Source organism: Corvus brachyrhynchos, unplaced genomic scaffold (genome assembly GCF_000691975.1).
Source record: "Corvus brachyrhynchos isolate BGI_N302 unplaced genomic scaffold, ASM69197v1 scaffold162, whole genome shotgun sequence".
Classification (NCBI taxonomy): domain Eukaryota; kingdom Metazoa; phylum Chordata; class Aves; order Passeriformes; family Corvidae; genus Corvus; species Corvus brachyrhynchos.
In genome coordinates this window covers 4947719-4969952 of record NW_008236696.1, presented here as the reverse complement: position 1 = coordinate 4969952, position 22234 = coordinate 4947719, and the positions used below count along the sequence as shown (strand labels likewise).

The 22234-nt window shown below is 54.1% G+C and overlaps 1 long non-coding RNA gene across 1 annotated transcript; it reads right to left on the bottom strand.

The window, feature by feature from the left end:
- Positions 1 to 7936: 7936 nt before the first annotated feature.
- On the bottom strand, positions 7937 to 22182 carry LOC108444870. Its single transcript, XR_001859581.1, has 2 exons — positions 10822 to 22182; positions 7937 to 9606 (listed from the first exon to the last, which is right to left on the bottom strand). It is a non-coding gene; the product is annotated as an uncharacterized LOC108444870 (long non-coding RNA).
- Between the last annotated feature and the right edge of the window lie 52 nt (positions 22183 to 22234).

Below are 22234 nucleotides of genomic sequence, written 5' to 3'. Positions count from 1 at the left end.
AAAGGACACCTACCAGAAGGACACCAGAGCCAGAGTGCTAGGAAGCACCAATCTGCTTAGTAAATCTTCTGCCTTTCCCCAACACGGAGTATGAATTAAAAAAAGATTAGAAAAAAGAAAAAGTGCTTTCATTCCCTAGTTCTTATTCAGAGATAAACTCAATCTGGTTTAACTAACTAAGCCAAGCTCTGGCAGCGGCGGCGCGTGAGCGGCGCGGGTCTGCTCCAAAGTGGAACCAGCTCCCAGCCCCACACTTCAGGAAACATCTCATCCAGCGAACCTCGTATTTTTCCCACAAACTCCCCTCGAGCTGTAAAGCACATCTGGATAATTTTAGGCAGAAAGGGATTTTCCCAGAAAGTTGCAGGGGGAGGCAAGGGCCTGGTTATATTTGGAAACCTCTTTCAAGCACGGAGACCCCGTTGCGGCAGCAGTATCATGGGGTGATGCTGAGCGGCGCGGCGGCGAGGGCGGCTGTTGCACCGGCATGGAGAAATATCTGGCAGCAATTTGTGGCCATGGGTGGGTTTTTCTCCTTGCAGCTGAATTTTGGAGCGTGCTTCTGCCTGTACTGGCTCAGCTGCCCTGGGATGAAGCAGGGACCTGCTGAAATCCTCTGGAGATTTGGTCCAGTGGCTCCAGGGCAGCTCCGGACATGGCACTGCTCAAAAGCAACGGAAAGGCAACAAAAAAAAAGGCATTTTGAATAGACAAAGTGCCCCAAGTGCCCCAGGGCCCAGTCAAGCATTGCTCAGAGGGGCCGGTGATGAGGGTATGAGGAGGCAGCTCATCAAGCCCTTATTAGCACAGGAACTGCCGAGTGCAAATTAAAGCGCCAGACTCTGTCTCGTCCCAGCCGTACGGAGAGCGCTGCGTGCGCAGCCACGCTGAGCAGTTTAATCAACTCAGAAAGCAATTTGTTCTCTCTCTCTTTATAACCTTGACAAGCTAGTGGGTTATTTTTAAGCACACCAGCAAAGGCAAAGGCAATTCCCGGCCGGTTGGCAGCTGGCTGGCGAACCACCACGCTGGGCAGGTGAGCAGCCCCTTGCCAGCTCCGCTGCAGAGCAGGGGAAAGCTTTCAGCCACACACCCCCAGGCCAGGGGCACTCTGCCATGGGCACAGTCCATCACTTTGGGGCAATGCAATGCCCCGATGCTGTTGACCTGGGGACACACGTGTGCCCTGTTTGCTGTGTGCTGTGCTGTGGAGAAGGTCCAAGAAGCCAAGACAGGTGCAGGGCTGAGAAAGTGAGTAAGAACAACTCAGGAATGATGATCCCCCAGAGGATGGATGGGTAACTGAGGGGAACTGCATTGTAGTGGCATTGCTCGCCCTGCCCTGTAATTTCTTCCCCCAGAGAGGGCTGTCCCCGGGAAGGGAGGGTGGAGGAGATGGTGTGTTGGGATGGCAGACCCACTGCCACATGCACCCTGACACCCAGCCTGCTCCTTCACCTCTTACCATCTCCCAGTGAAGGAAAGCAGATGTTTTGCTGGCACAGTGCCTGCTGTGCAGCACACCAAAGGCCACCCAGGCACTGGTGTCAGGGTACCAGCCCAGATTTTGGCCAGGGCAGCTCCTGCCCTCCCTGCTGCAGCATCCCTTCTGCCCACTGCAGTACTGGCTGGGTTTGTCCTGTGGAGTCTCCTTCCTTCCAGAGGCCAACTGGACCACTGAGGTGGGAGATATGGGACCTGGAAACCTGAGAGTAGGCACAGCTGCCTCTGGCTGCTCCGTGTCCTCAGGGCACTGGGCCGTGTTTGCTTTGGCCTGTGCTGCCCCAGCAGCTGCTCAGATGTGCTGGTGATAACACGATTAGCAGTAAATTGGTTAATGCTTTCCCAGCAAGCAGGATACACAGGGTGCAGAGGCCACCTCCCTGCCATGACCACCACAGTCCTTTCAGACCCAGAGGTGTTGGGCACTCCTGGGGACAATGCTGCCATGCTGGTCCCCCTCACCTGGGAACCGGGGAGGGCCTGGGGAGCAAAATTCCTGCCCCAGCAATGATACGGTTCAGCACCTGCACTTCCAGCTGATATAAAGCAATGTCCAAGTTTATAGAGAATTAGTGAGACTAAGGAACATTATTTTTCTTTATTAGGTTAAAGGGTAAGCAAATACAATCAATCTTGTCATGTATCACAAGATGTCAGCAACTTCCCACCTCAGCCAGAAAATTACCGGCTCCTCAGTGGATTGTGGAATTACATTTATAACCGCAGAAAACAAATATATACATGTATATTTTAATGAAAACACTGAAGGTCGCTACCTCACATCATCATCACAAATAGGTTACTGCTGAGCTAATTTAATCAACAACGAAATCCAGGCTGCAGAGGAACCCCCACGTGGAGGAAGATGCAGCCCACGTAGGGAGATGAAGGTGTTGGTGAAGGGATCTGCATGGGATGGATCTGACAAACATGACCCCAAGCCCCAGGCTGGGCTGGTGTCCACAGGCACTTGCTGCCCCAGTCCCCAGCCCAGACCCAGATGAGTGCAACCATGCTGCTGTGTTCTGCCCTGTGTTTTAATGATGCTTTACCCCATGTTTTAGCCATGGGGACATTTTGCAACAGCCCTATTCTGGCTCAGTTTGGCTTCTTCATTTAACAGCTTCCTAATTCAATTGCACTCATCCCCATCCTTCCCTCGCCATTCCTGGTTCAGATAACCTTGCTGAACTCCTCTTGGAGATTAACCAGCGGGAGGGAGCCCGTTAGCTGGTCTGAGCTTCAGAGGTGCTAATCAAAGCTAATGAATTAACCAAGAGGGTGTTGATTTCCAATCTGAGCATTCAGGAGGAGGGACAAGACCTGTCCTTCCCTCTGCCCCATCTCCTGCATCCCACTGCAGTCCCCTGCTCTGACAGTGCAGGATGCTGCCCTCTCCCCTTGCTCCCTCCACAGTCCCACCTGGCCCGAGGCCAGCCAGGGGCGAGGTAAGAGGAAAGCCCTTTTGAGCTGGGAAGACACAAATAATCATTGTAATAACGACTGGTAGGACTCCGAGCTGCCTGCCAAGATCACGAGCTGCTCAGACAGCCCAAAGAGCAGCGAGGCTGGAAGTCACCTGGCAAGCATGGGGCTGTCCACAGTGATGGCGGGGCAGAGGGCAGGGAATGCGGAGAGGCGAGGAGGCACGGGGGCCGGAGCCTTTCCTGCCTGGCAGGATGAGGGATGTGGCCCAGCAGGGCCAGTCTCACCGTCGCGGGCACTGTGCCATGAAGGAAGCTGTGTGTGCCGACCGGCACTGCCAAGGGCTGCTTCTGCCCCGTGTGTGACCCTGCCTTAGCCCTGCTGTCCCCATGCAAGGGCGGCTGGGTGACAGTTTATCCAGTACCAGAGTGACTGTGTTGCTAAACATGAACTGGTGCCCTCCTCGCTCTGCAAAGGGCAGCACTGAATCATCCCCTTTTGCAGCTCCAGGCCCCCAGCTCCAATGTGTCCACATGTCAATTCCAAAGCAGAAATATTTGGTGGCTCTCAGCAAGGTCCCCCAGCATGGAGGCAGCAGGAGGAGAGAGGTGGCCCAGGCAAGTGCTGCTGTTATCTTGGTGGGAGAGGATATGGTGGCGTTTTCCCACCCCAGAACAGTGCACTTTCCAAGATCTGGTGTGCAGGGTAGGTGATGATGGTGATGCTGTGCCCTGTCACTGCAGCATCATGCCACAGTGGACCAGGATCAACCCTTGCCCCTGAGATGCTCGTGGGCAGGTAGTCTTGGATGTGTATCTCTCTTGGTGATGATGTGCACACAGAGCTGGTAAGGCCCTCATACCCAGTCAGGTCCTGTCTGTCCCTCCCATCCAGCTGCCCACAGAGCCACGCTGAGGTCTCTGTCACTCCTGTCACCCAGCAGGCACAGATGAGGTTTCCCCAGCATTTGTTCTCCAAATCTGCCAAGGGAGCCCAGTCACCCCCCTGAGGGTAACACAGCCTGAGCCTTGTCTGGCAGAGTCACCACTGCACTCCAAATCCCAGCGAGTGCCCAGCCTGTGGTGACAGGGACCATAAAACACTTGCACGAGCAGACACGCGGCAGTGCTGAGGGCTGGCTGGCTGGCTGCCTCCTTTGGAGAGTGTCCCCGATTCAGAAGTGCCCAGGGTTGCCCAGGCTGCTCAAGGCTCCTCTGGGAGCTCTGGTTCAGCCCCTGTGCATTGCAGGGAAGCTGTGGCGGCTCAGAGCTACAGAATTACTGAGGTTGCACCACTTGCTGCTTGCCCAGCTGATGTTGGCTGACAGCTGCTGTGCACACACTGATACTCACCGGGACTGGCAGCAGGATGCTGTCTGTTCCTGCCTGGAGTTTGCCTGCACCACCTGCTGCCCATCAGACAACGACGGCTTCAGCGTGCAGAGCCCAGGTGCGGGTGTGCAAGCCAGTGGCACGTGGCACAGCCACCAGGCTGAACGGCATGCCTGGGGAACTGAAACGTGCAGGCGCAGACACACAGAGTGCCCCTGCACCTGGTGGCACATGCAGACCCCCCAGCCTCGAGCTGGACTCCTGACCTGAGCCCAGGGCTTTCAGATGAACTCAAAAACCTTTAAAGAAGGTTTTGCAGCAGGACATGTGCAGGAGGACTGTGGTGAGCCAGCTGCCCTGGTGCTGCAGGCGCCCTGCATCCGCAGCCACGATGTGCTTCTGCTGGGCAGCCCCAGCCCGCCCTCATTTATCTCCCCTCCAAATTGTGAATGAACGAACTTTCTCCCAGAATAAATAACAATCGCTCAAAAGTTATTTTAGGGCTGGTCTCGGTCGCTGGAGTTTCCGCGCCTGCCGAGGCCCATCACATTGTTTTCTGCTGCTTTCCTTGGCACGGCCCCAGTCCAGGGTTCAGAAGTTATTACTATAAAAGTCAAATTGCTTTGAGGGGGGGAGGCTGGGGGAGGCAGGGTCGGTGGAGGGAGAGGGGATGGGATTCCTGGAAAGTCTCCAGCCAGGGATAATTGGAGCTGTGCGGGGTTGGACCAGTCCCCGCCGTGCTCGGGGGAGCGTTTCACCTGGCCTGTGGCCAGCGGAGCCGAGGCAAGGAGGAGGAGGAGGAGGAGGAGGGCTGGCTTATTGCAGGCACAGCCCCCCCTGAAATACGGTGCTGCTGGGGCTTGGTGTGCTGGGGGTGTTTCCTGGGGGCCTCCAGGCTCATTCCTTGCCATCTCCTGGAGAGCCCTTGCCCATCCTCCTCCTTGCAGCCCCTTCAACCTGCGCTCGCCCCAATTCCATTTAATACTGGTTCTTTCCCCATCTACAGCACTAATTACTTTCCTGCCTTTGCACTGAGGATTGCCTTAAGCCCTGAAATATTAATGTTTTATTTCCCTTCTAAAACTTCCTCTTTCAGTGTTTGCCACCACAGCTTGGTAAATTTTGGCCATCCCTAAAAGCAAATGTTCTTTCCCTTCACACCAGGCACCACACCTGGTTGCAGTAAAGCTGGCGACAAGATACCAGTCCCCATCCTGAATGAAGCAGCATCTCCCTCAATCCTTTGGGCTCTTTTCCCACACCTTCTGTAGTCAAGAGTTGCCCTGGACCTTCCCTAACGCAACAGGGCAGGAGCAGGAACTCATGGATGTGGGATCTCAGTGGGCATGTCCTCTCCCAGGGTGTCCTCATGGGATTGCGCCCTGGCTGCTGTGTCCCAAATCCTTTGATCTAAACTCGATGATTTTCCCCCCCCTTTTTAAAATGATTTCCATGAAATGGTCATGCTGATGTGTCCATGCAACCTCACTCAGTTCAGATTCAGTTTGCTCTCTCCTTTCCTCCAGGCAGCCTTATTTTTATTATTCCCATGATTTAAGGTTGACCTTATAGCAATGACCAGCATCCTCCTGGCAGATGGGGCTACATCTATGCTGGGCCTTCCAACCCACACCCCAAAGACCTGCCCCAGGGTGCCCCTCACCCTGAAACTGGCATCCCAAATCCACCACAACCCACAGTGCTGGGGAACTGCTGCAAACACCCTGCAGCCAGGATTCACAGGCTGGGAGCAGGCAGCAACATCCAGGAGATAAGATGTGGCTCAGCTTTGATAAATGCAGCTCATATGCCTGGAGCAAAATCATCCAACACAGGTATCCACTCAGTGAGGTGACCACTGGGCAGCAGGGCTTCAAGGGACAGGGAGCAGGCACAGGAGGTTACCTGGCAGCAGGATGTTACAGCAGAAGACGTGACCTGGGGAGGTACTTCAGAGAGGACATCTTTGTGGAATCACTGACGGGAAGAGACCAGTGCTGTTCTCATCCCACTGGCACTCCAGCCCAGCTCAGCCACCCTGGCATGGCACAGAGCACATCCCCAACCCCTTCCCTGCCCCATCTCCTGCCGGGGTGATGAAATACTGCACTACCTGTGATGCTCAGAGTGAGCAAATATAAAAACATTAACTGAGTAAAAGGAGGAAAAATGTGAGGAAAGGAGAGAAAAGGTGAATTTCAGCTCCAGGGCAGCTGGGAGACAGGCAGGGCACTCTGCCCCATGCACCTGGGACCTCACTGCCTGAGGACATGTGGAAAACCCCTGTCCCAGGGCTGCAGAGTCGCCATTCCACACCTACCATGACCCAGCACAACCCCCCAGGCCCAGCTGCTGGGGAAAGTCTCTGCTTCTTGCAGGTAAAAGCCAGCAGAAATTATCCCTGGGGCCACATGCAGGTGGGCTGGTGGGTGAGGCGGGCTCCTGGCTCCTCCGTACAATTTTCCACCTAATCCTTCCTTTTATAGAATCACAGAATGGTTTGGGTTTAAATGCCGTCTAGTCCAACCCCCTTGCCATGGGCAGGGGCATCTTCAGCCAGTTCAGGTACTCAGAGCCCCATCCAGCCTGGCCTTCCAGGGATGGGGCATTCACCCCATCACCTCTCTGGGCAACCTGTGCCAGTGTTTCACCATCCTCAATGTAAAAAACTCATTCCTTATATTTAATCTAAATTGACCCTCTTCCAGTCTAAACCCATTGCCCCTTGTCCCGTCCCTTTTAACCCCCTGCTGCGAGCCCCTGCCACCCCACAGCCCCTCCCCCGCCCCTCTCCTGCAATCGCCGTCCACCAGGCATAGCTGGTTCCTTCTCTATCCCTTCCCTAATGGATCTGACAGCTGCTCCCTGCACTGGGCCGGGTTTCAGTTTCCCCACGCTGAGGTTTTCTTGCACAGTCTGTTGCAAAGCAAGAGCCAGGGCTGTCTCGGCTGGGCGGCAGCGATGCTCCCTGGCCCTGGCGTGGCTGACAGCTGGGTCACCCTGCCGGCACCCTCGCAGGCACTCACCGGCACGCTGGGGACGGGAAGGAAGGAATAGAGTCGTAGGAATCAGATTATGAACTGAGCAATATCACGTGCGGAAGAGCCTGTGGGGAAGGGGCTTCCAGGGCTATTTTTGCCCAACGAAAGTTGCAATTAATTTGCGGAGGAAGCCGCTCGGCATTAAGAAACCCTCCAGGCAGAGTCCGGACCCAGGGACACACATCCCATTATTTTCTCGTTTAAAAACCATCTCGGTGGTGAATGGGGCTGCTCCCCCCGGGCTGGCGCTTACGGGGAGCCGGGGGGGAGCTGGGGAAGGGGGGAGCTGGCTCTGGAGGGGGAGGCGTGTTTGGAGAGGGAGAGGGAGCTGAAATTAACCTTGGAAAGCATTCAAATTAGGCTGTGTAATAAGAGACCCACTTCTCTGGGTAAATTTGTTAGGATTAGGGCTCAGTGAGCTGTTGAGGAGAATTCAGCATGGCTCAGAGCCAGGACGAAATGAAGCTCCTGGCTTGGTCGGCTGCGGGAAAGTCCAGGCTAATGGGCTTTGGTTCAAACTTTGATAGGAAAAAAATCCAGGAACAAAGGCACTAATTCTTCCAAAAGCCCCAAAATCTCAGTTTATACATTTCTGTTTATGTTCATTCATAATAGATATACACAGCTGTTCTTATCATTCATATTCAAATTCCATATGCATCCTTAGCAGTTAGTACTCCTGCCTCAAAATGAAAAAAAAAAAAAAAAAAAAAGCCATGTGGAAAATAAAAGAACACTGAAAAACAACCTGTCTTGGTGTGTGAATTCTCCCAGTATCTGTGTCTGAGCTCAGGTCCTTGCACTGGGGTCCAACCTCGGGACAGAGGAGGAGCCCACTGCCAGCCTGGGCTGGACATTTTAGGGACTTATTTGAGCCTCTTTGTCACCTGCCACAGACCATCCATCTGCTGAGCTTCCTCTGTCCTGGGTAGTGAGGTGGCTGGCTGGGGTTCACCCTGTGCCACCAGTCCTGGCACCCATCAGTGTGCCCACAGCTTCCCCAGTGATATTCTGCAAACCGGAGAGGAGTGGATGAGCCTGACTTGCTCCCCAGGGCTGGGGCATCTGTGCTCACACTACCCTGGGTGAGCAGAAGGGAATTTTTCCAAATTCAGTGGTTTAAAGCTAAAAAAAAGCACCCCCAAACAACCAAACCCACGATTTTGCGTTATTTGGTCTTTTATTTTAAAAAGTTTTCTCTGTCTTACATTCTAGAGGATCTCTCCTTGCTTCCTTTAAAAATTTTCCCTGTACTAAAGAACAACCACAAAAAATGCATTTAAATCTGGATATCTCGCAGAATATTTGCATCCTAAACCTTATTTTTTGATCCCTGGAGTTTGCTCTTACAGACAAATCTAGAGCTGTTGAGTAAAGCTCATTAGTAGGAACTATCTGCTAGAATGAGCAGTAGGGACACAGATAGCACAGATACTTAAGAGTGTTGTCACTGGGTTTCTGAGTTAATCCTGCTGAGAAGTTCCCCTCTCAACTCGGAGCTGTTGTTCTGCACATCCATGACGCTGCTATTGATTCTTAGGATTATTTGGGAAGGCTGAGACTCCGTTCCTCTGCAGTGGATGTGTGACCTGTGCTACCTCAATGCAGAGAGAAAGAACAGCAGCAGTGGCACTGGGCTGCTGCAACAGCCCCTGACCCTCCTCCTCCTCCTCACCTCTGCACAGTGCCCAGGTGAGATGCGGGTTCTGGCACAGCAGGGACGTGGCCCGAGCTGTCCTGGGCAGCTCTAACCCGTGCTCCAGAGCCAGGAGGGGGGTGACGCGCCCTGCGGAGCAGCGTGCTGCTGCTGTATTTACATTCCAGCGTAAATTAGCTTCTCCTCTGGTCTCTCACGCGTCCTGTCCCCGTCCCCTCCTGCTGCGCGTTCCCCCGGCTGCCACAGCCCCTGCGTCTGGTTGAAATATCCTTTAATCGGGAGCTCATGTCTTCCGGCCACAGCAGAAGGGGAGCGGCAGCCTGGGGACAGGGGACAAGTCGAGCACGCCCAGACAGAGCCCCTCGTCCCCGTGTGCTGTACGGTCTGTGGTGCCTGGGCGGTGCACAGGGCGGTACCCGCGCCTTCCCCTGTCATCCTCGACACCCAGGGCACAGGTTTAACACCTGCCCAGGACATCAGCCCCACGGATGTGTCCCCCACTCATGCAATGTTTGGGTGCCCGTGAGACGTGAAGGGAGGTGTTGTCCCAAGACTGAAAGATCCCCTGTGGGCTGCAGCAGGCAGGCCGGAGGAGTAGAAAGCAGGCTCACCCAGCCGTCTTTCATTTTGTAAACAAACACATGAAGACCTGGAAGCAATAAATCCAGAGCTTGGACTACAAAACCAAACACGGCTGCAGCTCCCCCTTGGAACAGGAAAGTGGGAGGGGGAGGGCAGCCACAAAGCCAGCCGAGGAGCACAGGCACCGTGTCCCCTCCTGAAACCACCAGGATGCTTTAAAGGGGCTGCTTCAGGGTGCTCTGGCCAAAAATGTGTCCCCAAAAAGCTGTCTGTGGTGGTTCTTTTGTGCTGTCAGTCAATGTGCCCCAGGGATGCACAGAGCATTCTTGGAAGCAGCCTGGATTGACAGGTCCCAGGGTGAGCAGCCGTCCCTCGCCCTGCTGGGAGCAACAGGAGCAGAGCCCAGGGGTGCAGAGGGTGCACTGGGAGGACATGTAGCCTCAGGTGTAGGGCATCACCCACACTCCATGCTCGAGGTGCCAGCTCATGCAGCAGCCAGAGCCCCCTCGGGGGCTGTGGGCCACGTGTGCTGTGCCAGTGGGTGCCGTGCCCAGCTGCTGCCCTGATGTGGGGCTGCCCTGGGGGTGCTGCTGTGGGAGGGGGCTGCCCAGGGCTGCTCTGTGGGCAGGGCTCTGCCTGTGCAGGGCACCCAGCCAGGCATTTCCCAGCCTGGGTGCTTCCTGCCCATGGGTGCAGCGTGGCACCCAGTGGCTGGGATGACTCCCACCTCCCAGTGCTCCATGGAAAACCAGCTGGGAGTCACCAGACTGGAAAACCAGCTGGGAGTCACCAGACCCTCTTGCTGTGGGCTCCTGTCAGATCACCCCAGTCCAGATATCTCACTCCTGCTGCCAAGCCCCCCACTTTCCCCCTCCCATCTTGCACCAGGAGCTGAGCATTTGTGTTGCTGTGCTGGCCCTGCCAAGACTCTCGGGCTCACTGCCACCTGCCCATGCAGAGGGAAGGACAGGTGTGTGCCCAGGCTGTCAGCATTGCCCCCAAACCAACAGAGCTCACTTAGGAAGCCCTGAGTACCATGTAGCTGGGGACATCCCACCCCAAAGACTTGAGGAGTCCTGCTCCCATCAGGCTGGAGACCCAGGGAAGAAGAGGAAAATGAGGAGGAGAAGTGACAGCACAACCAGTGGGCAGTACATGCCATTAGTGGCCAAGCCTGCACTTCCCCGTGGTCAACCTGCAGTAATCCCAGCTTCCCCACATCCCTGCCAGGTACAAGGGCAGACTGGGTGCCCACCAGCTCCCTCCCCAGGACCCCACTCACCTGACTCGATGATCTTACAGGTGATCTTTTCCAACCCAGATGATTCTAAGATTCTATTACTTCCCCTGGCAGCCGGGGAAGCTGCAGCAGCATCGGAGCTGCCTTCTCCTTCCAGCACTCGGCCAAACTGCTATTTGTAAAACAAAGGTGAAAACATCAAATCAAATTGATGAGTCAGAGGAGAAGTTCAGAAAACAGGGATCGCGGGGAAGGGGAGAAGCAGGATCTCCATCTCCCCTCCCACCTGCCAGCAGGCAGGGAAGCAGGCAGGGAAGCAGGCAGCACCTCGCCTGCTGGCAGCCCATCACGGCTTCAAAGCGGGCGCAGATCGGATCTAGCAGCAGCCAGGGATGCACCGAGCAAGCGCTTAGGGGGGAAAGGAGATGGCTCCGATAAGCCAACGTGTGAACTCCCAGGTTTAAATTAACTAATGACATCAGATGCTGCCGATAGTCTGCAGGGGATGGGGAGGAGTGATTTATGGGAGAAGATTAAACAGACTAATTAGGCCAGCTTTACCACTTGGGAGTTACCCAGCCAGGCTGGGGGCTGTGCCAAGGAGGACCCACTGTGCCCCAGCCTTGTGAGAAAGGATGGGGAGCAACTCCAGGCTCTCCCCCTGAAGCCACAGGTGCTCTGGCAACCTCCTCACCCAGGAGCATCCCTTCATGAGCACAGGAGATTCCACCCTGCACCCCAGCACTCGCCCACAGCTGCCCGCTCTCAGGTGCAGACATGGGAGACTTGTGAACTCTCTTCTGCTGCATGGCCTGCACCTCCCCAATGCTTCCCAACCAGCACAGAGGGCCCAGGGTCTGCTTGACCCTCACTGCTTTATGGCCACTGGACCAGGCACTACATGGACCAGGCACCACAGCTGTCAGGTCTCTGGGGTGAAGTGCAAGGTCAACAGGACTCACGCCAAGGTTCTTTTGAATCCCAGTTATATACACACCAAGAATCAGTGATTTCCAGTGGCTGGGCAAGCACTGAGCCCAGCCTCATGCTGCACTGACTCACCGCTCTCACGTGTAAGAAGTTGCCGTGGTCTCAGCCAGGAGAGCTTTTTATCAAGTTATGGGAAAGCACTTGCAGTTTCCTTTTCCAGAAGCCCTGGATATAATAAAAAGGCCTCCTCAGGCTTCAAAGCAGGAGGATTTTCATTGCTTCCTGGGCCAAGAACAAAGCACCATTGAGCACAGCCAACAGTTGTTGTCTCTGTCCCTTGATGTGCATCAAGCATTCCGTTCTCAGGCTCAGAGGGTTTGGTTCACGGGGATGGAGACAGGTTCATCCACAGCCATTGCTCTGGACCAGGAACACTCTGAGATGGGTTTGCCCCCCTTGAATCATCCTAGTTTCACCATGAACTGCCAGGGTGGCCATGGGCAAAGCATGAGGAGTGCTGGTGGCCTGACCCTGGGGCTGGCATCACTTCCCCGTCCACCCACTCGGTACCTGCAAGACAATGGGGCGCTGCTGGACTGCATAGCATGGTTTTCAGCAGGGATTGAATGCATGACTCTGTAAATAACACAGAGGTACCATGAAAACAGCTGTTTTCATGTTAAAATGGAAATTTAACAGAGTGACAAGCAGGAGCTGCAGGGGATGCAGCATGGGCTTCCTCCAGGAACCCACACAAGTTGCAGCTTAGTGCTGGGGCACAAACTTCCCACCATGTCCAAAGCCCAATGCTGGGGTGCTGCTTGCCCAGAGCAGTTCAGGGGATTTCCTGCCCCTTTCCCCTGGGCTCACAGACAGCTGGAGCCCTGCTTTCAGCCTGCTGCCTCTGGCACCGCGATATGCCAGGGACAGACAGCCGGGGACATTTCCCAGATGCCTTTGGAGAAACAGGAGTTCCTTGTCACTGCTATCGGCATGAGGCTCTTGGGCCCTTCCCCTGCCCACGCTGGGTCTGGGACGGGTTTCCTGGAACTCTCTGTCATCAGTGCATGGGGACTGGCTGGGGAGGGCTCTGCCTGGCATGGTGCCACCAGTCCCATTGCTGGAAATGAGGTTTTGGGAGCAGAAATTTCTGATGTCCCCATGGCTCCTGTGTGCAATGCAAAGAGCCAGGCCAAGCAAGGCTGTGATGGTCTCATGAGCCCCTGCCCACTCCCAACATCCCCTTCTGCCAGCCCATGTTCTGTTTCAACCACCTCACCCCATTTCCCTGGGAAGCAAAAAACCTTCATGTTTGTGCAGAGACAGAGTCAGGACAGTTCACATGGGGAAAAAAAAAAGAAACAAAAAGTCAGGGGAAAAAGCCTGGGCCCATGATGTCCCGCAAATACCACACTGTTGTGGCTGCCTGTGAGCTGCTTCACCTGTGCACAACATCACTGGCAAGAAATTACTCACTGCACAATATTTTTGTTTCCCCAAACCATTAATGAATTATTTAGGCATCTCTAGCAGTTACATGGAGAATGATCAACTGCTGCTCAGTGTGGGCTGCCTCAGTGCCTGCCAGGGAGCAGCTTTTGAGAAAAGCACCCCAATTGTTGTGACGCTCCATGTGCCTGAGCAGAGCCATAGCACTGCAGAGCTTGCTGCGGTGCTGCCAGCAGGGCAAAGAACGTCATCTCTCCCTACAAAGGCTACGACCAGGAGTAGGAGCTTTGTTCCAGAGCTGGAAGAGTGAAGTTCACCTGCTCCGCCTCCCCCAGCCTTTTCCTCCCTGCAACGTGCTCCAGGCACCTGCCCAGTGCCAAAACCGTGGAGAAACTCGGCACTGATTTGTAATGTGTGAAGGTAATCCAGTGCTGGAGCAAACTGCTGCACTGAGTCACAGCAAACCTTGGCTACCTGCTAACGAACACGGGCCTGGGATGTCTGAAACCTGCAGAGAAAGCCCTGGCTGTGCAGAGGGGAGAGCTCTGGCTGCTGCCGATTGCAGCCATGAAACTTCATGAGGGTGATGCTGATCCCTGACAAAACAGCCCCCGTCTCATCAACTCAGTGCAGCCTCCTGGAGCAAGGTACCACTTGTCATCCTGCACTAGCACTACCACGCACAAGCTGGAGGCTCCTGAACCCAGGCAAGCCACAGGCAAGGAGGTATTCCCACCTACTTGAAGAAATACCTTTAATCCTGCAGATAAATGCACTAAACGTGGAACAATGAGGGGATAAAAGCACTCTAAGAAAACTTCAGAAGGACAGAAGTCCTTTCATAAAATCGCTCTTCCCTGTTGGAAAGGCTCACGGTGAGTGAGGATGGACTACTGCTGCTCTGAAGGTGAGCACTGGCTTGTCTGGTGCCTTACTGCTGAAGGATGTGGCAGCTAATGGGAGAAGTAGGGAGCTGGTGCTGCCCTGCAGCACAGTAGGGCTCTCTGCCCTGTAGCTAAGGAAGAAGGTTATGTTTGAAAGCCAGAATCCCCAGCAAGGGATGGAAAGCCCTGTTCCTGGCTGTCTTTTCTGTCAGTATGGTCAGCAGGCTACTGATGCCAAGAGAGACACTGGTCTTGAGGAATGACGAGGAAGCTCCTGGTGCTTTCAGCTCAAACATAGTCTCCTCATCCCTTCCCTCTCTCACTCTCACACCAAGTTTACAACCTCTGCCACAAACCCATCTTTAGGCTCATCTTGGACAGGCTGGAGGCTGCATGGGTGTCTGGGTGGGTGTCAGCCTCACTCACCAGCCACCCACTGGATCTTGCTCCCCAGTAGGGTCTGTATCCCTTCTGGCAGCCCTCAGCCTCTCTCCCAACATTTTGCCTTCTCCCGTTTCTCCAGCTCAGCCCCCTGCATGGCCTCAATTTCTGGCAAAGGTTCCCATAGACCCTGGCTGCCTACGCCCTTCTCAGACCTGGGGACCATCACCTGCTTCCAGCTCCTGAATGATGTCCAAATCCTCCTGCTCACGGTTTCACAGCTGCCTGATGTCTCAGTCATTCCCAGCCTGCCTAGTTCATGGCATCCCTAGCACTCCCTGAGCTTGGCATGCTCCTGGTCCAAGGTTCCCAGTCAGTCTTTCATCTTCTGAATTACTTCCCCTATGCTGAAGAATGGGACAGAAAGAGCTGGGGGGTGCAGGTGAGGATGGGTCTGGAATCCATGCAAGCTTGAGCCTGAGTATCTGTGCCTGGGTGCTCAGCCACTGCAGTTTCCAGAGGAGAGCCCCCTCCCCAGGGAAATCACTCAGCCCACTTTGGCTGCTTCTGAATTTGGCAGAGTACCTCACCTGGGCTCGATGGTTTGGGCAGTTTGGCCTTTTCCATACCCCACGACTCCCCCGTGTTGGTCCCTCTGATGTCTCAGCGCTGAAAGCTGAGATAAGACCTGGAGGGAGGGAGGGACTCCCTGTAAGTGAGAGGGACTTTGCAGACATCACCGCAGCCCCAGCTTCCCCTCCTTCATCCCCAGCCCCACTGCGCATCATGTGGCTCTGCCTGCAGCGGGGCCTCAGACCAGAGAAATACACGCTTTTTTTGTCAGGGCTGGTCTCCTCATGTTTATTTCCCTTTGCCGTGTGAGCAATTTCCCCTTCCCACACAGGCAGCGACGGCCGTGGCTGTATCAAACGCGGCCGTGGGGATGGGGCCAGCCCTACCCCGTGCTGGCAGAGCCAGGCAGGGACGCAGGGCCGTATCTCATCCGCTGGCATGCAGCACGCCGCGCCTGCAGGAAACATATGTCACTGCTTAAACAGATCGTGAAAGCTTCAATCACTTCCTTATGGCGGAGCCGGGCTGAATTCATACCAACAGCCAGCAACTCCTGCGCTCTTTCCTGTGAGCGAGACCAGCCCTCGGCCCTGTGGGGTGCTCCCCTGCCTCGGTGCTCCCCTGTCCCCACGGACAGCTCCACAGGGAGCTGTGAAACACCATCCGGAAAAACAAACCGCTTCTTGTCAGCACCTTGTTACCTCCCTGAGATACTCCCCTCTGCCCGCAAACCTGCCCCGCAGGAAACTCAGGGAGGGAGCCCTCCCCAAATTCCCTGTCCACCCCCAGGCTCCCTCCAGCACATTTGCTGGGTGCACAGCTGCTGTGTTTGAGGTACTCTGCACTTGCTGGCAGCACATGGCCAGAGCCCAAAACAGTCTCGCTGGTCCCCAGCCCCTCACTGACCCCTGGGGCAGCCTTGGAGGAGTTCAGTGCATTTCACGGGCATGAGCTGTGCATGGAGAACAGGACCCCCCAACTCTGCCTGTCCCCAAGGAGCTTCATACAAACCTTTATTGGGGTGTCTCTCGGAGCAATCTCCTTTGGAGGGATGTCAATCACACACTCTCCTGCTCCACTGATGGGGTTCTGAAAACTCCCAGTGTCAATGAAGCAGATGGCCACAGCTGCCCTGCACGCCCCATCCCCTGCAGCAGGGTCCAGGGCTGCCCAGGCGGGTCCCTGCTCCCGCAGACGTGGGTGGGTGTCGGTGAGACGATGCATCATCGCAGCGTCTCTACCATTACGCTCCGTTTTCTCCTGTGGGCTGGAAGTTGCTTTTTTTGGAAGAGATGCAGGCAGGAAATCTCACGTGGGCTTTGGTGATGAGACTGGCAGCTGCAGCCATCCAAGTCTGGTAGAAGGAGATGTTGGTGGCCAGGCCAGCCTGGCCACGGGTGCTGTTGTGATGCCAAACTACCTGCAAAGAGCTCCCCCAGATCCTCTGCTGCCACCCTGCCTTGCCCAGGGGTTCCCCCGTCTCCCTGTGTGTCCCTGCAGCCTCCAGCCACCTCCGCAACACCTCTCGCCTGGATGGAGGGGAGCACTTGGCAGTAACACCTTCCTTATGTGCCTGCAGCAACAGCCAAAATCCTTGGCCTTTCCTGGGATTGCATTTCAGTCAAATGCCCACACCCTCATGAAAGGAAAGAGCAAGACAAGAGTGTTACTTCTGCAAACACAAACACCCACAGAGATCCTTGCCTGCTGGAGACGAGGGCACACAGGCTGGTGCCATGTCTGTGCAGCTCCCACCTCCCCAAGCTCTGCTCGCCAAGACTTCACCTGAAACAGCCAGTTTGCTTGGGACAGTCCTCCTGCCTCCCTGCTTGGAGCAGCACCATTCCTGGAGCATTGCCTGCTGATCAACTCTAGCTCCTCGCCACAGGATCATGTTTGCTTACCCAAAGCACCTTCTTGCTTGTGAAGGACAAGAACCATATCCCAGCTCGATCTCACCAGCATGATCCACCTGGGTGCCTCTGCTGCAGGACCATGTGCTGTGTTAGCAACCCTGCTTCTGTCAGTATTGGCAAATCCAATCCCAGCCAGAGCGGTGCCTCCCGCTCATTAGGGAAGGGAGTAGTACCTGCCAGAGCCCTCCCTACCCACCCCTGCAAGCCACCCTTGGGACGCTGTCCTCACTCAACCACTGTGTAACACATGTGGCAGCAAACCCGCCCCCTGTGTGGCCACAGCCTTTCCTGAGAGATTGGAGCTACCACGGCTCTGCCAGATCCCGTGCCTGCCCCAGGCAAGAGGTGGGGTGGCTGCAGCTCTATATTTCACTGCTGCACACCCATCCCCTACCCAACAGTCCTCAGGGTCGGGTTTGCCTCTCACCCACGCCTGCTGCTTTGATGGGACAGCAGGAGTGGAGCAGCCACCTTCCCACCAGGAAGGAGTTGGTGGAGGACTGTTCAAAGGCACAAGACCGTTCACATGGCCAGTTCCTGCCATGCTGATTGACCTTCCTGAGGAACACAACTTCACTCCAGTTCATCTGCTGCCTTTTATTTCCAGCACCTGGGAGCCATCTCCCTGCCACAGCAATTCTTGTATATCAGTAGCAAGTGCTTGGCTACACAGCTAATTTGTACAAATTAAACCAATTTTAAGGGGAAGAGGAGGTGCAGATTCCCTCCCCATAAACATTTTGTTATGTGGTCTACAACCTGCTCAAACCACACAGCTTCTCACGGTTGTAAACAACTCCCAATTGCTGGTTCCTGGCTTGGTTCTCCAAAAACATTTTTGGGCCGGACCCTCCATGCCTCCCCATCTGCCCACAGCTCCAATTCCTGGAATTTACCAACACTTAAAAATATTTTACACATCCCTGTAAAATCACACACATTTAAAGCCAGTTAAGGCCTGAATTATGTTTTAAGATGTTGTCCAATTTGTAAGCATCATAAAAACCTGAAATAAGTTATCGTAGAAATAACCACAGGGAAATTACTGTCCCAACTCACACCTGAGGAGGCCGTGACCCTGGAGCGGGAGCAAACAGTTCTTGCTGTGGCTAATGCAGCCAGTGAGTGGGAGGGTTGCCTGCACTTTTGGGGGATCTATTTTACCCATCAGATTTGCTGTAACCCCGGGCAGCTTTAGGGCAGTCATTACACAGCTGACCTTCTGCTACAAGAGCTTCCTTTTAATCTGGGCATGAATTTGTCAGCAGCACAGGAGAGCCCAGCCACACTTCACCAGGGAACCCCAGGGGTGCTTGTGGGAGGGAGGGATGGGGAGTTCGAGGAGGTGGGTGTCAGGGCAATCCCCTGCCCTTGACCTGTTTGGAAGCATGGAAGGAAGCATAACTTCAGCTGACAAGCTTTTCTCCCCAAAAGTATTACCCAGTGAGTCATGCAGGAGGCAACTATGCCCATGCAAAAAACTTTCCTCCCAAACCATACCAGGGTTCAGTCTCATGTTTTGTATTTGATCAGCCTGGCCGGGGCTGGTGAAGGAGGCTGCAGACCCTCAGCAGCACTAAGAACCAGCAGGCACACAAAGTGGCTTCTGCCTCCCAAATCTCCAGTTTATCTCTGCAAGGGACCACTGCCCTCTCTCTGCTACATGACCATATTCTCCATCTTGCTTCCTTTCCAGGCATCATCCTGCTACATACTGATTTTGCTCTGAAATCCTCTTGTTTTTGCTGCCAGTTTCCAGGGAAGGAAAGCCACCACAGAGGAGGATGCACCAGCATTCCTTGGCACTGGAAGGCCTCACTGGGTTCCCAGTCACCCTGAGGGTCTTCAGTGACACATCTGGGCCACTGGCTTCCCACCACCTCCATGTTGGCTTCGAACCTCATGGATGTGCACAAAAGGTGGGCCATGAAATTAAACTGCCCAGAGAAAGACATGGAGCAGGACCCACGCCTGAGAGTGAGCTGGTTCCCTGCGTGGCGGGAGCAGCCGGATGCCTTCCCCATGTTTTGCACTCTCCATCTGTCTCCAATGGAAGGCAGAAGCCCAGCTTGGAAATGCGCTGATTCTTTCCAGAGCCACAAAACGAAGCTTTTTCATCCCAAGGATGCAGGTTGCTCTGCAAGCTGCCCTTCTGCCTCCCTAAACTCCGACCAGATTTCACACCGAGCCTTCAAAGGGAAGGAGCTGGAGCAGCATCCCCGGCAGGCAGCACAGTGGGGACTGGCCAGCTGAGCCCCCCAGGGGTACCATGGGGCCACTGATCCCCAGGGCAGGGCAACAATTTCTCATGGCAAAAAGGTGTTAAAGAAGGCCAAGCAAGCAGGCTGCGGCTCAGCTGCTGGCAGGGAATCAGAGAGTCCAGGTCTGTTTTGCTGCCAGGTTATCAGTGGATCCATCAAGGGATGCCTTCAAGACGCCAAATCTATCAGCTCTCCCATATGGATGCCATCCACACTGAGCCATTTCCTGCCTAATCGGTATCAGCCCTGCTCCTCCCTCCCCAAAAATTGCTCTCTACAGCCTGCTGCAACTCTACAAATATTTTTACAACAGGTAAAAAAGGCATGGAACGCATTCTCCCCCCCCCCAAGCCTCCCTGGGGGCATTTGCTGTGCACCACCACAACAATGGGGATGCAGGTGCAGGAAGAAATCCCTGGGGTCTAACATTACTTTGCACTCTGGATTTTCACTGTGGGTCTGCAAATGCCCTGGCGGGTGTTGAAGGCCTTGCAGGTATCCAGGAATAAGGATGCAGGTGACAGGGGCTGGACAGGACCTCCCTGGGTGCCAGGGCAGAGCCCCAGCCAGGGTGTGCCTTATTTACCAGCAAAGAGGAGTTTACCTTGTGAAGGTTTCTGTGCCTGATAGCCTGGGATTATTTTGTCTTTCATGTGGTCTCTAATGAAAGGGAGTCTGGAACAGATGCAGATTTGAAAAAAAAGAGGAGGAGGAAATTTCTTAGCATAGGGTTTCGGTTCCCCTGCCTATAAACAGTGCTGACAGCGAGAGGCGGCAGTGATAAACACGTCGATAAGAGCCCAGCTAGACAGGTAATCTGGCACAAAAGGTCTGTCTGGAGAAGTTTAGGCAAAAGTCGCCACATGCTGTTTAAAAAACACAAAACCTCAAGCCCTGGCCAATACGAGTGGCTGCACCAGGAAATTCCTCCTTGGGCTGCTTGGGCACAGGGTACCCCCGCGTACAAGGGGGGTTACCCCATTACTAAGCATGGCTGGTTTTCCCACCTGGCAGCTGTGGGAATTCCCAGCAGAGGGATTGTTCCCAGCGAAGGCACTTGGTGTTCCCTCCACAGCCCCAAACCATCTTGCTTCCTCATCTGATGAGCTGTCACATATTCTTAGTTAAATGTCTTCAATGCACAGTATTAGGGGAAATAACTTCTCCTGTTTAAAGATTCATGGGTATAGGTGTTGGAGAGAAAAACAGCAGTTTTCCCTTCCTTGTGGTCAGGAGTTGCTGCAGAGCAGGATTGTTTCTGATAACAATTAACAGCGTCTTGGCCCAAGGATCATCCCGCTGGTGATACCATTCCCAGGGTCCCAGGTAAAGAGACCATAAATCCTAAAGCCTTGAATAAAGAGTGTAAATATTTTAAGGCAGGAGCCACATGTATAAATTGTGCAGAACTTTATAAAAGCCACAGAAAATACATCCCTGCCACACGAGCAGCATAAGCCTTACACAACAGCCGGGATGATTCACGGGAGTGGAGAGGCATGAATCACCCAAGGCGGGTGAAACAGGTTTTTACCCTGTACCTGTAATTCAGAGACAGCCCAGCTTCGGCAGGGATCTTATCAGCCCCATCCTGCTCCCTCGGCACTGCTGCGTGACTTGACTTGCCGGCACCGGCATCACCAGGGTGTGATGGGAAGAGCCAGGGCAGGTTAAGGTGCTGTAGGAGAGCCAAGGAGGGTTTTCTTTTAGACCAGCTGATGCCTAGCAGGGCTGGCAGAGTGATGCCCATTATTTTCAGGTGATAACAACAAAATATTTCTACAAAGAGCCATGCCAAAGGAGCAGAAATTGTGTGAATCTGGCTAGCACAAAGCTTCTGAAGTTGAAAGTGAAATACCCGAAGGCTCTGATGGCTCCCACTTGCCAAGTGACCTGGCTGCTAACAAAAGAGCCAGTGAGGGAAATAGCCTGCTCTCTGGCAGGCATGGAGACACGACTCTCTTTAGGGCTGTGAGAACTGAATCGGTGGTTAGAGATGAAGGTGCTCATAAGAAGCTGGATTTTAAAACCCGTAAATTAACTAAGTAAGAAAGTAGCAAGCAGTCCTGGCTTCCTGAAAGGGATTCATGCCTCTATCTGCTAGGATGCTTTCTTCCATTGTCAGGAGGGCAAAGTAAGGAGAACTACTTGACATAATGTGTTTGGGGTTTCAAAGCTCTTTGACAAGGGTCCCTTACGAGAGACTATTAAGGGAATTAAACGCTTGCAAAGCAAATGGAAAAAGTAACTCTAATGGCTGGAAGCAAAGAGTCAAAACAGCACATATTAACGAGGGCTACCTTCCAGAAGGCTATGGTACCCGTGGGGAGGCTCCCCAAGTTTTTGTGTCAATACCACGGGTGTTAAAGAGATGCCTTAATGATCTGGAAAAGGAGAATGAAAAATGTCATAAGAAAAACCTGGCAGAGGACCCAAATTGCACAGAGTGTTCGGAACAACCGAAGGCTACAGGGAACTTCAAAAGGCCTGAAAAGAGCTTGATGGATGGGCCAGTCAATGGCGGATGAAATCCAAAGTAGACAAATGCATAGTCATGCACGCTGCGAGGAACAGGCCCCACTAATTCAAACAGAATGTTAAAGCACAAAGCAACAGGAGAGATAACAGGGGAAAGGCTCTGGTGTCAATACCTCCATCGATGGCACCCCCTCATAGAAATCCCTCTTGCAGTGGGATTAGAGGGTGCCATGCTCAGCCCTGGGTGTCTCACTTTGGAAGAGGTACTTTTCAGCCCCACTTTCCCCTGAAGGAGCCCAGGGGCTGCACAGACACAGAGGAACCCTGCCCACTGTTAGGCACAGGGATCAGTGCAGACAAAGGAGGTCTTTCAGGTGAGGCAAAGCATCTCCTCTGTCGGGAACTGCTGAGCAAGAGCCTGATTTTGCAGGCTGGGATTGCCCTCAGAGCGACTCTCCTCATCTCCCAGGGGAAGAGCTCAGTGAGACCTGCCAGGCATTTATCCAGCTGAATAACCTCCTGACAGCGAGGTAAGGTGAAATACCATACCGCTTCCCCCCCCCCCCCCCGGGCACACACCACC